The sequence below is a fragment of the Arvicola amphibius genome, chromosome 6 (genome assembly GCF_903992535.2).
Source record: "Arvicola amphibius chromosome 6, mArvAmp1.2, whole genome shotgun sequence".
NCBI classification, from domain to species: Eukaryota; Metazoa; Chordata; class Mammalia; order Rodentia; family Cricetidae; genus Arvicola; species Arvicola amphibius.
This window is the reverse complement of record NC_052052.2, coordinates 143,531,450-143,548,425: the sequence shown is the minus strand read 5'-3', so window position 1 is coordinate 143,548,425 and position 16,976 is coordinate 143,531,450. Positions and strand designations below refer to the sequence as shown.

The following is a 16,976-nucleotide window of genomic DNA, read 5'->3' as shown; positions in this document are numbered from 1 at the left end:
GTGGAATAAAACCAGACCTGTCTTAAGCTGGCTGCTATCTGTGTAACTCTTTTAGAACAACATTCAAAATTTTCTTCTTAAGACTTGTGTTGCAGTGCCTACGTCTTAAGGTAGACATTTTTTTTAAAAAGCAGTTTATTCTTTTTTGTTTCTCTGTTTGCTTTTGGCCTTTCACCTTGGATTTCTTCTCCTGCACTTCCTGGACCACTGTAGAAGCATTGTGTGCCCCGAAACAAGTCATCAGGGCAGTCCATTCAAGCTGCAGATCTGTCTGCCATCCTTGTCCAAGAGTCTCCTCATCCTCCCACATCACCTCCTTCTGCAGGGAATGCATCCAGTGTCAGGTGAGAGGTTTACAATGTTTTCTATCTGACTTGGGATGGTTGCTCACCAGCCGTGCACTCTGTAAACTGCGAAATATAATTTTCTTCATAACTGTAGTGTATGGAAAATTGCAATATTGCCCAGTGTGTGTGTGTGTGTGTGTGTGTGTGTGTAAAAATTGGATAAAAGCATCTATGGTTGTGGGTCTATTTGGTTCACGAAGAAATCTGCATTGAATTTGTCTTGATCGATGCCTGCTGCCTAGGGCTTGTGGCTGCTCATTTTACATGTCACCTTTCCTTAAGTCTCCCCAGAGACGGGTTCTCCCGTTTTAGGTTCTAACTGTAGTATGATACGTTTGCAGGGAAGCAGAAAACTGTTTGTTGGGTCGGTGGCTGCCAGGAGTTGTTGAATCTTGAGTCTCTTTGTGTCTGTTTGGATTTTACAACTTCCTGATTTCCTCACATACAGTAAATTTTTCTGGCTGGGAGAGTCTCGAAACAGCGTGTAGTAAGCAAGGACTGTTGACCCAGGGTTCTCTGTTAAAGAGCAGACAGGAGGCCAGTGCCCTTCTGTGAAATCCCAGAGAGAATGGAATTCAGCTAGGATGTGGAACTGAAAGGGCTTGGGGACACTAGTGTACACAACCAGGCGAGGGAGGGGGTTGTGGAATAGAAAATAAAAGAGAGATTTCTCGCTGCCTTGAGAGTAGTTCTGCTTGAAGTCGTGAAGCCAGGCGACATCAGAAGTTCCAAAGGCTGGCTGGGCAACAGACTCATTCAGAGAGTTTCAAACAGAGTTTGGGGCTCCACCCTAGACCTCCTGAATCAGAATGTTCCCCGCTGGTCTGCTGGAATGAAGGAAGTGTTTCTGGAACTTTCCTGTTTCCTTTCTTGGTAAGAAGCAGAAGGCGCTTTTACCAAACCACACACCCCAAATTGAGGACATCAAAATCTATTCAGCAAGAGGTAGATACTGGCTTTACCAAGTGTTCATTTACAAAAATGGCCCAGTAGAGCCGGGCATGGTGGCTCATGTCTGTGATCACAGCACTTGATAGGAAGAGCTGAGGCAGAAGGAGGTTGGGCCAGAGTCTGAGGCCAACTGCAGCTACGCAGTAAGCTTGAGAATAGCTTGGGATACAGCCCGAGACCCTTCTCAAAAAGCAAAACAAAATCAAACTCCCAAGAAAATTCACCAGTTTTCTGTGTCTATGCCACAGAACCAGTTTATTTTAAGCTAAGTACAAGCTCCACGGCTCCGAGATAACAGCCCGGAGCTCTGACACTGGCCAGAGTATTTGGATTTCAAATATCAAGATGTTACTTTGATTGTGCACATGCCTGTATCCTGTTCATGTCTCGGCTTCTTCTTGCAAGATGAGGACAACAGAGTTGCTACCGTGAGGATGGACTGAAGAAAAAATGCATGTGTGTGGCTTGATTGTGCCGCGCGTGTGGCTTATGTATGACCTGTTCTCAGAAGCTATCATTGTTAGCACATAGCTTATCTCTAGACAGGGAGGGAGTAATGTAAATCTCTTCTTTTTCCATGGCTGCTCCTGGACCATACATGACTAAGAATAAGTAAATAGACCTAGACCTTGGCCTTTGGACCAACCCTGTAGGCATTTGTGGCTCTACAAAGCCAATAAGGGTTCTATTTATTTTTCTGAATTTTAAATTCTGAACTTATCTTAACTCGTGCTATGATAGGATGCATATCTTCTTTTGCACTTTAAGATAAACTGATGAATAGCATGCATCAATAGAGTTGTTTGTAGTTTGTTTGAATAATAATGTAAAAAAAGGCCTGACTAATAATTATGTTTAAGCCTTAGAAACAGTAGCTGGAAGTCTGGAAATACAGCTCAGTGGGAGAGCACTTGTCTAGCATGTGTGAAGCTCTGGGTTCAATTCCCAAGGCAGATGGACAGACAGACAGAAAGACAGAAAGAAAAAAAAAATCTAAGAGTCCTCTGTGGGGCAAAGCAGAGAATGGGGGGAGTTACCAGGCCACAAGTATTGTGTTCTTTTGAATTATGCAAATGGATTCTTTCTATTGTATTGACTGTGGATTTGAGAGACTCCATTTCAATGGTAGTAAATGGTGTCTAGCTACTGGCAGGGCAAGCCTCTTAAGATCTGCAGGTGTCTGCTAATGGGCAGGGTGGGGCGGCACACTGTCGCCTTCCCTCTTCGGGGGAACCTGCTTAATACATGTATTTTGCCAGGCAGATAGATGGTCCTTGCACTGGCCTTTCAGGAGATATGTTTCAAGAGTATGTGGGGTGAGGTGTTCTTTTCTTTTTAAAACCTGTGGTATTTGAAGAGAGTCATTATCTATAACCAAACAATCTCAAGAATTTTCTTACGAACAAGACAGGCTGCCAGGAGCCTTATCTTGGGCAGCATGGCCTGCTTATTGAGATGCAGGGTTTCCTGGCCCACTTGGTTTTAAGTGTCGTGATACTCACGGCCTTGCTGACAAAATAGTGCCGTGTCACCTGGAGCATTAGGCTGTTGATATTTTCTGTGCTTGCGCAGAAAAGAAACGTCTACACTTTATCTAAGCATTTTGCATACATAATGGTCTCGTTATGGTCCTCACAACTGACGGCTATCTGTGGGCAGGGAGAGAATATCATGTTGTATTCTGATACATCCATGTTATTCTTCTAAATGAAAGTCTGGGTTATTATTTCTGGCGCTTGTTATTTTATGAAGATGATGCAGCTAAACAAGTTATGACCTAACTTATTCACAGTTACTATCTATGTAAAGAAGTGATTCATTCATACATTCACTGTGTATTTTTTTTTAACTACTGCATGGTGCTGTGGTCATGAAAGTGAGTAATAGCTACAGGAGATTATACATTCTTCGTGACCAGGCTTGAGAAAGGAGGAATGCGCTGGAATAGCTAACAAAGCTGAAAGGGTTGGGCTGTACTTACTGAGGGGTACATTCTGACCCGGAAGGAATTTAAAAGGGTGGTGGGAGCTCAGGAAAGACTGTGAGGAGGAGGATCATGTGATTTGGTCTCTGAAGGCTGGGATTGCACTTCTGTGGGAAGAGATGGAGAGAGACAGAGGAAAGTCTTGCAAGTGGCTGGGACAGCAAGCAAAAGCTTGCTTGTATGTCGTATGTAGGCTGGACAACTGTGGCTGAAGGTGGGGGGAGTTTCTGAATTGCAGAAGTCAAGGAGACTGGCAGGGGTATGGGAATAGCTGAGAAGTCAGTCCGAAGAGCAGTTCGGAAGCGTCGCTGGCATAAAAAGGGTTTTGAGTTTGGCCTTTGGGATCTTGTGCCTGGCAAAGGGGTGGACACACAAAAGGCATGGCTGAATCTAAGGACACAGGAGCTGGTGGTGAATGCGTAGGGTGAAGGTAAGAGGCAGCAAGAAGGGGAGCTTGAATGGTGGCACAGCCTTTGTTTGCCAGTTTTTCAAAAGCTGGGGTGGCAGGAGGGATTGGGTTGTTGCAGGGGTGGATCGTGGAGGGGGGCTTCTTCTGTGAGAGCTCTGGAACCCTAGAAAGTCTGTGTTCAACTGAATGCCATGAAATCTTGTTGAAACAGTTATTCCTTTATAAAATAGGAACTGGAGCTAATTTTAGCTAGCTCTAATATGCATGTGTAAGAAAACGAAGGCCGCTTTTGACACGCAGCCCATGCGGTGTCTCTCTCCGCTTAAAACAAATGCTTCCTTTGCTTTCCTCTAAGCGGTTTCCCGAAGACTTTCGATGGTGCCCCTGCTCCTGCTAGCAACAATTCCAGCATGTCTTTGATCTTTGCTACTGTTGATTGATTCTTCTCATGTGACAGGCGTGCATCTTCCTAGTGTCAGCCACTTAACAACTTAGCCATTGTTCATTTGTGGCAATTCAGCTACTGTACTTTTGATAATCGTGTTAGTATGGGTGTGCTTCATAACTTTGGAGGATTTCCTGGAGGCTTTCTATAGGTTCTTGTAAATGTGAGAAAAAAATACATATATAAAGAGATAGATAGTCGTGAATCTTTATTGATGAAAATTCTAAGATTCCAGACACGGCTCTTTAACAAATTGGCTTCTCACTTAATACCCTATAGAAGATAAAGAATGATGTAATTGAGCTGAATATGGTTGTGTATTCCTGTAGGCCTAGCACTTAGGAGCCTGAAGCAGGGAGGTCAGGAGTTCAAGGCCAGCCACAGCTACCTAATAAGTTTGAGCAAGCTTGGGCTACTTAAGATCCCATAGAAATAAATATCATTATTAAGCCTTAGTTCTGGGAGGCAGGGGGTGGGGCGGGGAGAGTTAGCCTAAGAGTCCATGGCACACAGTGGTGTTAGGTGAGCTGCCTATTACATAAAATTAGGGAAAACCTGAGGAGTGCTTCAAGTTTTTATTTTGTTCTGTTATTTTCCTGAGTTGTTTATGAACTCTTTGTATTGCCCTCAAGTGGCTAAGAATGAAAATATTAATGCATAAATACTAATATTAAAAGCGTGACGTTCCGTGCGTGTCTATATGTGTTCAGGTGCAGCTGTGTGTTTGGGGTGTGTAGAAGCCAGAGGTCAACCCTAGATGTTCTTCCTCAGGTGCCATCCATCTTTTTCACCCAGACAGGGACTCTCGCTGATCAGTGAGGCTGGCCAGTCAGTGAGCCCCAGGGATCCTTCTGTTGGGCCTTCTCCAGCATTGGGGTTGAAGTGTGTGTCATCACCCCTGACTTTTTCACACATGTTCTGGGGATTTACTCTGCTGACTGAGCTGTCTCAGGCTGCCTGGAAACCTTTAATGAGTATCCAGGGTGGAAGAAGAGACCCTAGTGGGAAAATAGTGATAAGCAGTATACAGTTGCTTTTTTGAACACGAAGTCATTTAATCTTCATTACACTCATATCTGGTAGACACTGTGGTTATATCTAGGCCCTGGATGTAGAAACTGTGGGTAAGCAACTTGCCCACTTTTGCCAGGAGTTAACTGACCTTAGCTTAGACTCCTCACCGTGGCTCTGAATTAGCCTCAAGCCCTGAGTTCTATCTATATTAAGAAGCTCACACTTAGATACAGAAGGCAAAGTCTGCCAAGAATGATAAACGAGCCATAACTCAGACACAGTGGATGCTGAAAAACCAAGATGCGGGTCGGTTCTGGGCCCCCTGCCCCTGAACTTCCCATTTCCACGCCTGCGCCTTTGATCAGAGACTCCCATGAGCTTCTGATTAAGGCGCTGTCTTTGTAACGATTCTTCCTCTTCTTTCCTGTGTGGCCCCAAGATTCCTACGCACGTTTGATAATTATTAATGGAAGAAAATGATGACAGCAGCACTCTGCTTATCTGCTTTGGGGGACTGGCTGAAGTTGGCTCCAGATGTTGTTCAACACGGAGTCCCAGGGAGCTGCTGAACTTTTGACTCCTGAGAGCTTCTCTGGGTCATTGCTCAGCTTCCACGACTTGGCAGATAGGAGCGATCTATCTCTCCAGCACGATAGATGCCGAGCTTCACCCAGGGCACACTCTAAGAACAAAACGTGCAGCCAGAGGCGGTCAGCTGTAGCCAGGTAGCCACTCAGGAGTGCAGGGTTCACGGTGGTCTGCGCCATTGCCTTTGCTGCCCTCGCCTGTGTCCTCCCCTCCCCTCCCTGCACCCAGTCAGTGACTCTTAGCTAGTTTGTGTCCAGGTGCTGTGCAGGTAGCCTGTGTGTCTTCTGGACGCTGGGTGAAATTTACCCCGACTTTCTTTTCTCTGCAGTGGCAATGCCCCTCCCTGTACAGACGTGCGGAGAAGGGGAAAGGGCCGGAGATTGACTGGTGATGAGCTTGGCTGGCAGCTCCATCACAGCTGCAATCGCGCGCCATGCATTTTATTTACAGATTACTAGGCTCCGAGTCTGACATATGACTGGCTGGGAAGCTCCTCCCCAGAACAGTTGTATGTCATCTGCTTCAGAGGACTAATTGCTTGGCAAATCCCCTTCGGTAATTTCCTCTATTTGCTGATGAGTTACTTAACAGTGATGGGCTTGTGGAGTAGACCGTGGAGTTGACTGAGCGCCCCAGAAGCACGACCGCCAAAGGCCCCGGGGGATATGCCTTTTGAATTCTGTTTGGCTTTCCTGAAGAAACACTGAAACCATTATATGGCCTGTTAATATTTCACTCAATACTAGGTTAAACTCCCGGGCACTGTACTGTTTTCCAAAAGGAATCAAAACCAGGTCCCCTTTCTTCAAATATGCCCCTGTGCATTAGAAAATTATTAAAAAGGAATTTAATATTTATAGAATGTTTAATGCTGTTTTAAAAATACGACTTGGAGTGCAATAGCTTTCCAACACACAGCGTTCGGGGGGGGGGGGGGGGGAGGGGAGTGGGTTCAGCTGCTAGCCTGGGAACCCAGTCTCTGTTTTTCCTTATTGCTAGATTAGAGGGAATGCTTGCCTTTAAGCCTTGCTGGGCCTCAGTTTCCCCATCCCTAAGCAATGGAAAGAAATGATGTCATGGGCCTTTTCCCTTGCTAACCTTGTATAGTTCTCTGATTCTGTGTGTGTGGTGGCCAGAGGTCAACACTGAGTGTCTTTTTGTGTTTCTTGCCATCTTAATTCTGGAGACAGTCTCTTACCTGTCAGCCAGATTGGCTAGTCTGCAAACTTTGGGAATCCACCTTCCTCTCTCTCTCTCTCTCTCTCTCTCTCTCTCTCTCTCTCTCTGTCTCTCTCTCTCTCTCTCTCTCTCTCTCTCTCTCTCTCTCTCTCTCTCTCTCTCTCTCCTTCTCAGCTCTATAGTTACACCATAATGTCCAGTTTCTCTTTTCCTTTTCATTTGTTTGTGGGTTGGTTTTGATTTTGATGTGGGTGACGAAGGCTTGTACCTCAGGCACTTTACCAACTGAGCCATCTCTCTCTCCTCAGCCGAGTTCTGCGATTTCATTCCAGTTCTTCCCCTCCCCTCCCCTCCCCTAAGACCTTTGCTTCTGTCAAGCACCATTTGCTGTTGTTTGACTTTGTTAGGTTTGGTATTTAATTAGAGTTTATATTTGGCCTATTATTATGTCATTATTTAGAGAGTAAGTCAGAAGTGGTACCGACATTCATTTATCAATACATTTATATTAGTTTCATACCGCAGTAGCTTCCTGTGTTTGTGTGTGTGTGTGTGTGTGTTTACTGTCCTTGCTATCATACCCCCCAAACAAGAGCCCTCTCAGGAGGGGGAGCGTGTTAGAACTAGGAGGAATCTTCCAGCTAATTGTAGCATTATTTCTTGCAAGAGGTGCACTGGAACTTAGATCTGAATATCAGTATCTAGGGCCATATACCCTGCTTTTCATTTGTGAGTAGACATTTTTATTATGATTATTTCATTTGGTTTTACCTGCAGGTGCAGGTGGGAGTCCCCAGGAAATTCTTTTGCTCTTCTGCCTCAACTCTTCCAATTAGCATGTGCAATGCACCCTAGTCTTTTCAGTTCATTTATAAGCAGCTCGTGCAGATGCCTCGAGATGTATCGCAATTATTAATAGTTTCTTTAGGCGGGTGTGTGCAAATGGAAGAGATGACATTTGGGAGCTTTTGGAATACCTACCTGCGCCTGTGTAGAAGCTGATTTTTTTTGGGGGGGGGGTTGACTGGGACTCCGTGGTTGAGTGGCCCTGCCCACATCTCTTAAGTCTGTGAGCCCCCAGATTCCTCATCTGTTGAATGGGGGAAGAGAAAATGGCCTTGTCTCGGGATTGTTGGCATGATAAACGTGTGGCTTAGTTAGGGTTTCTGTTGCTATGATAACACACCATGAATGACAAGCAACTTGGGAAGAAAGTGGTTAGACCACTCACAACGTCTGCAGGTCACAGATTCTATCACTGAGGGAAGTAAGGGCAAGGAATTCATTAGCCTGGAGGCAGGAAACGTGAAGTAGAGACCATGGAGGAATTGATCCTTGTACTGATTGTGCTCCCATGGCTATTGTTTTATTATTTCTTTCTTCTCCTCCTTTCTTTCTTTTGTCTTTACATCTCTCTCTCCCGACCTCCCTTCCTTCTCCTTCGGGTCTGCGGCCATGCGTACTATGGCTGTTGTCTTCTAGGTAGTGCGTCTTATGCTGTCTTCTTATTCTATTCTTCTTATTCTTCTTCTTCTTCTTCTCACTCCTCTCCTCCTCACCTCTCTCCTCCTTCTCTTCTCTCTTCTTCTCTGCTTCTTTTTTTTGCACCCAAACCACCAGCCCAGGGGGAAGCACCACTCACAGTGATGGGCCCTCCCTCACCAATCAACATTCCAGAAAAGTACCAGAGGCTGGCCCACAGGTTAGTTTGATGGGGACATTTTCCCTTTTCCCAAATGACTCTAGCTTGTGTCAAGTTGACATAAAATGCAACTAGTACACACACCCTGACTGTATCACCTCATAGGGTGGAGTTTCACACTTACAAAAGTAAATGCACCAACGTTGATGGCACAGTATTCTAGAGGTGAGGGAAGGAAACAGAAGTAACAGCAAGAGTATGTTTCAGGGGTAAGAGGATGCCCTTGGGTCTTTGAGGACAGAACTGTGAACCCTAATTGGATCTTTAAAACTTGGGGAGGACCAGACTCACTTCCCTTGCGTGGAAGTGATGTCATCAGCAGGTGGATGGCCTGTGGAAGAGTATCTGCTGCCCCTTGAGGGGTGGAAACACGGCCTTCAGCAAGATGGAGTGCTAGCACGGCTTGTTTGTGGATTTTCCATTCAAGTCCTTAAGCCATGTTCACCTTGTTTATCTGTTTAGTGTGGTGTGTGTGTGTGTTTGTGTATGCATTTGTATGTGTGTGTTATGTGTGTGTTTGTAGGTCTGAGGACAACTCACATGAGAAGGCTCTCTCCTCTCACCATGTGGATTCTAGGGATCAAACTCAGATCTTAAGGCTTGCCAGCAAGCCGCTTTGCCTGCTCTATTCTAGATTTTGACAAATTTAGATGTACCTTTTTTTTTAAATTTTTTTTTTTTTTTATGTTTGGTTTTCCCCATTTACGTTTAATGATTTGCTCCCTAGACTATAAAACTGTCGTCTCCTGGAATACGCAGCAGTCTATCAATCAGTTCCATGTGAAGTTGCGTATCACTGGGGTGCTTGGTCTGTTTCTGCTGTTTCTTAGCATGCAGCCAAGATGAGTACCTTTGCTCTCAGAAGTAGTTTTTGCTCAGGGTACAGAGCCTGAGGCTGACTGCTGAGTGAGAAGGGGTTTGTTCTGAATCGCTTCCAGAACGTTTCCCGACCTCTGTTGCTGCTAATGATGGAGAAACAAGTCTTGCTTCAACCTGACTTAGGGTGTGAGGTTCATCCATCTTATTTCTTTGGCGAGCTCAACTGGCCCCTGGGTTTTCAGATTTGCACTGCTTTGATCTCACTCCAGATAGCACAACTCTGTGTTGACTTACTAATTGTCATTCTGACTGTCAGTCAGCAGAGAGTTTCTGTGTGTGCTGATCTGTGAAAACAAGCCCTTCCTGTGTTCTAGATGGAACTCCTTTTGGGAAAATCATATCTACCGTATCTATTGCACACCCCAATTTTAAAGTTCCAGTGGCAATGCTTTTTTAATATTTATTTAAAAATTTAATTATGTGCATGCATGCGTGTCTGCGTATGAGTATGTGCACTCGAGTATACATATCTGCAGAGGCCTGAAGAGGGCGCTGCAGCCTCTGGAGCTCATTACTGGAGGTTGTGCCACCTGACCTGGGTGCTAGGAACTGAACTTGGATTCACTGTTAGAGCAGCACAAGCTAACCACTGAGCGAGCAATCTCTCCAGTCCCTGACAATGTTTTTGTGTTGCACAGAAAAGTTCAAGGCATGATGTATTGTTCATTTCTTTAGTTTCTATTGTGGGCCCTCTTGGAAGGAAGACGAGCTCAGAGGGACATCTGAGCTTCTCTGAGCTCTGTACTAGGCCAGCCGACAATCTGGCTCTTCCTGGGATCGTTCATTCATTCATTCACTTTCTCATTTTTCTCTTGGGAATGGTTTCTTCTTAAAGACCCATGATGTATATGCCCAAAGTTCCCACCCCCCCTTTTCTTCTCTTCCCATCTGCTCTTCTCTCTTGACCCTTACTCACTCTAGGCCACCACCCTGGCTGTCACATTTCTTCTGCTCTGCATTGATCCCCCTGCTCTCTGTGGCTGATCTGTATGTTTCCTGTCCTGGGAATGTGGGTGGAAATACGTCTACTTTCCTCCCTCCCTTGGGCCTCAAGGGATGAAGCAGGAATATCAAAGTGTACCAGTTGTTCAAGATGCTGGTTGATTAAAGACTTGACCTGCAGGGGTGGTCCAGCTCCCTGAAGGATAAACAACTTGGGTTGACTGTCATCCATGTTGGAGCGGGAGGCATGGAACTTCTTTCCCTCCCTGCCTGGTGTAGCTCTCCCTTGTAGATGGTTCTCTGGAAGGAAAGGCTGGCAGTTTCCTGGGTATCGAGTCAAATGCAGAAGTAAGTTCCAGGATCAAAATCTGGACTTATGGCTCAGCCAGACTAGAAAGGCTTGGCATGCAACATGTCTACTAAATGGACTTTCTCTATAGACTTTTCTCTTTCTGTTGTTCAAGACAAAAGCTGGAGCTTGAGTTGATCTTAAATGTAACTCTGGAGACGGAGGGTCAAGTGTATATATTAGAATAATGTACATGCAACAAAATGTGCTTTACTCCCCAATTAAGTGGTTGGGATTTTTTTTTCTTTTTTAGAAACAGGATTGTTCTGGATATTCCTGGCTGCTAGCTTCTAACTGCCAGTGCTCCTTCTCTCTCCACCTCCCCAGTCTTGGGCTTCAGACAGATATGTGCCGGTACACCTGACGGCACACTCTCTTGTTCCAGTCCTACCCATTCTACCTGCTGACGTCTGAGCAAACATTTCTGAATATTAGAAATCTGTTTGTATCTTTGTTTATGCTAATGTTCTCCCTGCCCCTTGTCTAGGTTCTTACAGCTGTAGAATGAATTTCAGCACCTTTAATCGGGCTCCCTGGCTTGGGATGTCCCTTGTCACTCCAGCTGGGACACCCATGTAGCTGTCTCAGTCATTGAGTGCTTCCATCGAGTATTCTCTTCTGTTGGAGACTTTAAATGCTTTGGACCACCTTCCTTAGGACCAGCACCCCTTTGCTTCTGCCTGGCTAATTTCCCTTTGTTCTTAAAATTTCAGTTTTCTGTCCCTTCCTAAGGGAGCACTTGGCCTAAGCTAGCTGGCAAGACTGTTTGAACTCTCACAGACCCCTTCTTCTTCTGTAACACTTGTTTGTACGGACTGTGTGGCTCTGTCTAGCTTTGGACTCACTTTGTAGAGCAGGCTGATTTTGGACATGTAGCAGTCTTCCTCCCTCGGCCTCATGGCCACTGACATTACAAATGTGAACCACCACACCCAATACTTCTGTATCATTTTCAAAACATTTTTCTAGCTCAAAGGGTTTTCCCTGCTGCCCTGGGCTCAAAATTTGACTTACATAAGCATGCAGCATATACAGGTACTTCCCTATGACTTCAGTCTTTGTGTTACAAACTGGGTGTGAGTCCTTCTATTTACATGGGCCAAGGTAACAAAATTGTGATGGGCCAAGGTAACAGAATTGTGATGGGCCACAGCGGAGAAAAATGGTGGCATCTGTTAGAGTAACATCGGGCACCATGCTAGTGGGTGACAAAGTAATGAGGATATGCCAGAGGGCTGTGGCAAAAAGAAAAAAAGGATACAGAAGGGCCCAATCTTCTGGAACGAAAGCTCCATGCAATAAAATGCTGGCTTTGCTCGGTTTTGAGTCCTAACAGTACTACATATTCAACTCAGGCAAAGGAACTCTCTGAATGTCGAAAACTGTCTTTGTGTAGGAAAAAAATCCTGTTGAGTTTTGGCTTCCTGATGATTCCTAAAAGGCATAACTGTTGTGTTGGAGGAGTGAATGGAAGTGAGTGGGGTTCAGGTGTCCTAACTCAGAACCCTGGTCTTGGTCAGCCTTCCGTACATGGTCTGTGGACCCTGTCTGCCAACTCAGATGAACACCAGGCTTACGTCTATCTGGAAGGGAGTTCTGAGTCAGGTTTCTCGGGTTTGGAGGAGACATAGTGTGGAATTGGGAGCCATGTGACCGAGCTAGGGTGGGGGCAATGAAGCAGTCCTTTGTAAATATAACAAGACTCAACAGGAATGAGACTGGGTGGGGGTAGAAGCATGATCAGAAGGTGGCATCTGGGCCTCTTCCATTGGGTAGCCCAGCCACCTCCTTCTTGCATATGGTTTATCTAGGAGATGCCCTGCTGGGGTAGATAAAGATACTTTTGGTAGGTAGATGGTGTCCCTATCTGGTAGTTGGGGTGAGGAGCTATGCACTAGACTGCACATCAGATGGAAATGGGGTCCTAATACCAGGAACCAAGACTCTAGTCCCTTGGACACCACACAGTCCCACAAGGATCCACAAGTCACCCTATCTTATTCTGCTCTAGGTGATTCCAATTGGGGTAGAAGAAATTTTGGGTGGCAGTTCTAAATTCTCTTCTTATGTTTCAGGTCTCCTGGGTTGTTGGACCCAGGACATAGGGAAGTATACATCTACATACAGAATTTTGGGGGATATGCCCTTCATATAAAGACCTGGGCAGGAGGGCTTCTTACTGTCAATGTATCTTTGCTGCTTGACTTGGTTCTCTTTAGAAGCTGGGCAGTGATTCATGCCTGTAACCCTAGCATGCAGGAGGCTGAGGCAGGAGGGTTACAGTGAGTTCCAGATCAGCCTGGGTTACAGAGGAAGACCTTGACTTGAAAACAGAAATGTGAAATTCAGCTCAGTTTTGCCCTTCATATGTTCAGAGACTCAGAAGATAAGCATATAATTACTGTGTCGACAGAAGCAAAGATGATTCTATTATTAACTTAAACATCGAATCAAGTATAGTGCTGCATGCTTACAATTCCAGCGCCCTGAAAAATGGTGCAGGAGGGTTGTTAGTTTGAGGCCAGCCCTGGCTGCCCGGGATGACCCTGTCTCAAAAACAGAAAACAAAACCAAAACACTATTTAATTCTTTTTTATTTTACTTTATTTTATTTAGTGTTTGGCCTCCTATGAATGGGAGACCCTATCCATTCCTAAGGAGGGCATTATTGATTGCTGGTGGAGGGCAGTCAAATTCTTCAGTGCTATAGAGACTGGTAATTTGCCCATGCTCCAGTAATTAATCTCTACTTGGCGACTCTCACAAAGCAAAAGACATGAGAGTGGAGAAAGATATTTTGAGAAGAAGAAAGGGGGTCATCGGGGGAAAAAGAGAGGAAGGGGAGATGCTGCTAGGGTGGGAATAACCAAACACATTATAGACAAGAAATTGTCCAATGGATTACAACGCTGCTCTGCATGGAATCTGAAGGAGATGTAGTAATGGTGGTGAAGCCCACTGTGGTGTTTTATTTTGGCTGCCCCGCTCTACTTAAGCCCCTGCAACCTTTTGTCCTCTCTTCAGGAGGCAAGGGCTGCATTCTTTTACCATCTTGGAGCCGCCCAGGTGAGCAGTACTATTTTAACAATCCGAATAAACATATAAAAGAGGAGAGACACCGGCAGGCACACCGTGGCGCTATTTCAGTTACCCTGCAGATTCGCATAGGCGAATGTGAGCTGGGGCAACATTAACATAGCAGAAAAAACGTTTCGTGAAACTTGGGCCTCCCCAGACCAAAACATCTCTAGCCTACTCCACACCAAGCTCTAGGAGTCAGAGTGCATATCCTATGTGCAGCTGAGAGGAAGGCAGCCAGTCTTTGGAAAGGAGAGATGAACCAGCTGAGCTGTGCTGCTGGGCAGAGAATGTCACATGACCTGACTGTGACTGCTCTCTAAGTTCCTCTGACTGATGGATGCACCAAATGGAGACTCTTTGCCCTAAAGTCTTAGAAAATTATATCATCATCATCATCATCATCATCATCATCATCATCATCATCACCGTCATTATTTAAAGTTTCTCCTTTTTAAATGTCCAGGGTCTCCCAAGACTTCAGAGGCATGAAAGTCCTATGCTTCCTGCTTCTCTGCAGAATGACTCAGAGCTCCCCTTATTTTTTGGTACTTTACTCAGAGAGTCTGATTGAGAAACCCCAGCCTTAACACCCACAGCTACACACAGAATTTATAGTGGCTGGTGTGTCATGGGTCTGCCTTCCTTGATTACAATGTGTCACACGAATCCAATTACCATAGGTAAATGGCCTCAGTGGAGAGTCAGGATGTCTCCTGGAGCAGAGTCTAGTCATCACCTGTGACAGCAACAGTAACAACAGAACCTGGCAGTTCTGACACCACCTGATGGGGCCCCAGTGGTATCATAGTTCACCTTCATTGTCATTTGACTGGATTTAGAATCCCATAGGAGACAATTCTGGGAGTCTCCAGAGAGGATCAATTAAGGAGGAAGGACTCACATAGGATATGGTGACACATGCTACGGACTACAAAGGAACCAAAGAGAAAACCATCAAAATGCTTTGTGGCCTTCCCTCTGTTCCCTGTCCCACCTAGATGTGAACAAGCAGCCCCATGCTTCTGCGGCCACAGCCCAGAGACCATCATCATTTCTTCTCAAGTATAAGCCCAAGTAAACCCTTATTCCCCACTGAAGTTGTTTCTTGTCGGGTATTAGGTTACAGCAAGAGGGAAAAAAAAAAGATAATTTATTGTATAACTAAATCCTTAGATCTATAGTCTGGGTTTTCTGATTTTTAGTCTTTCTCACTCCTAGATCCCCTAGTACAACCAAGATTCCCCTGGGCCTTATGCAGGTAGGCCTCTGAATTCATAAAACTATAGGATATGTCCTTATTTTATCAAGTCGGTTCAATAGAGAAGTTTAGAGATGGACCTGGTAAGATAAAGAAGCAATTCAGCCTCTTGAATATGAGTAAACCTTTGATGCCCTTTGGGACATTTTAAGGTTTATTTTATGCGTGTGAATGTATGTGTGTGTGTGTGTGTGTGTGTGTGTGTGTGTTTGTGTGTGCTTGCATGTTCATTCAGGTGCCTGTGGAGGCCATAAGAGGGTGTTGAATCCCCTGGAGCTGGATTCAACATGGTGCTGGACATTGAACTCCAGTTTTCTGTAAGAGCGGCAAGCACTTTAAAATACTGAGCTTCTCTCCAGTTCCTTTGTACATTTAGATGTTAGATGTGTCTGGAGTGCCCAAGTCCTGATGAATTGAGGGCTAGGGAGAAAGAGTCTCCTTTTACAGCCACTGTACTTTCACGGCTGAGCTGTCTCTCCTTTAATGCAGTCCTGTTTGTTGGCAAGGTTAGAATTCAAATTGATCTTGCATTTGGAATTCTGAAATCTGAGAGAAGTTCCTTCCTGGGTGGGTGGGTGGGAAGATGGAGCCAGGCCAACTTCCTGTCCGTAGGTTCCTGCTGTTTTGCTCTTGGTCATTGCAGGAGAGGTTAGCAAAGTATGTCCCACTGCCCGTGAATCTGCCTGGTGCTTGTTGCAGCTGCAAAGACAGGCAAATCTTTAGGATCATGAATTGCTTGTGTGAAGATTATGTATTGACACCTTTTCTGTGGTTAACTGCTGTCCATCTCCATAGCCCTGGAGCGTGTGTCCTAACTGTAACGCAATCTCTCCCATCTTTGCAGATGTCATCTGGTGGCAGGCTACCATGCTCTTAGGTGCAGAAACACTTAGAATTGGATTACTTCTCTATCTGACCCCCCGTACTATCTCTTTAGAGTCTTTCTTCCCCCCACAGAAGTCAAGGTGATTTGTCTTGCAGGGAACTTAACTTGGTAATGGAGTAGCTAAGAATGTTTCTCTCTAACAGGTTCCAGAACAGAAAATGCTGGTGGACGTCACTTGTTGCCCCCAGGATCTTCGTTGGGAGTCCTCAGGACTTGGTGTCTTTAATGAACTCGCCAGGAGGCATAATGTATCACCATTTTTATTCTGGGCCACCCTAATGGATGACACCCAGCTTCAGAGACCTCCCCTTGGACGTCGTCCCTGGCAGCCAGTGTGTTAGCCATCCCATTGTCTGGAGTTGGCCTCCTACTCATTTTGAACTAGGCTTAGTCACTGATGGTCAGACCCAGATGAATGCTACAGCGCTTGTCCATTGTTTTCCCTAGGGCTTCCAGTCTCTCTTCAGTTTTGGGGTACCATTGTGCCAACACCATTTATTCCTTTGCTAGACACAGTGCATGCATCCACTCTCTCTGGGTTGGCATTAGCTCACCAGCATAACTTGGAGTCAAGGCTAAGTTCGTCTTGCCCAGACTTGTTCCTACTGGTTCTGAACTGTCTCTTACCACAAAGTTGAGCCTTCAAATACACCAGTGATAGGTTGTGCGTAGACACGTGCGTGTGGACTGGTAGAAGAATTCTCGCTCTGGTTTTCTGTTGTTTACATAAGCATATACGTATTTAACAAAATGTCCTATCACTGAATTAAACAACAGGGCTTACTTAGTTTTAAAGCCATGAAGGCTTGAAGGTGGCACAGATAAAAGCAATGGGTTTTGTTTCTCTTTATGACAAGCTGCAACATATCCAAAAGGTATCTGTTTCTGTCTGGGCAGGAAAGGGTCAACACTGGCAATCTGCAGCAGAAACAGGCTAGGCTGGAGAAGTTCAGACAGTAACT

General features: G+C 45.3%; 1 protein-coding gene across 6 annotated transcripts in view; it reads left to right on the top strand.

Moving 5' to 3' along the window:
* Positions 1 to 16,976, top strand: part of Atxn1 (ataxin 1) — a 384,367-nt gene that overhangs the window by 8,073 nt on the left and 359,318 nt on the right. For 5 of the 6 annotated variants that reach the window (XR_005285701.1, XM_038332637.1, XM_038332638.1 and 2 more), the window contains exon 2: positions 214 to 344. The exons of the other annotated variant lie outside the window; for it this stretch is intronic. The gene's annotated coding sequence lies outside the window, so the exon portion shown is untranslated. The remainder of the gene's footprint in view (positions 1 to 213; positions 345 to 16,976) is intronic. 6 annotated transcript variants of the gene reach the window in all.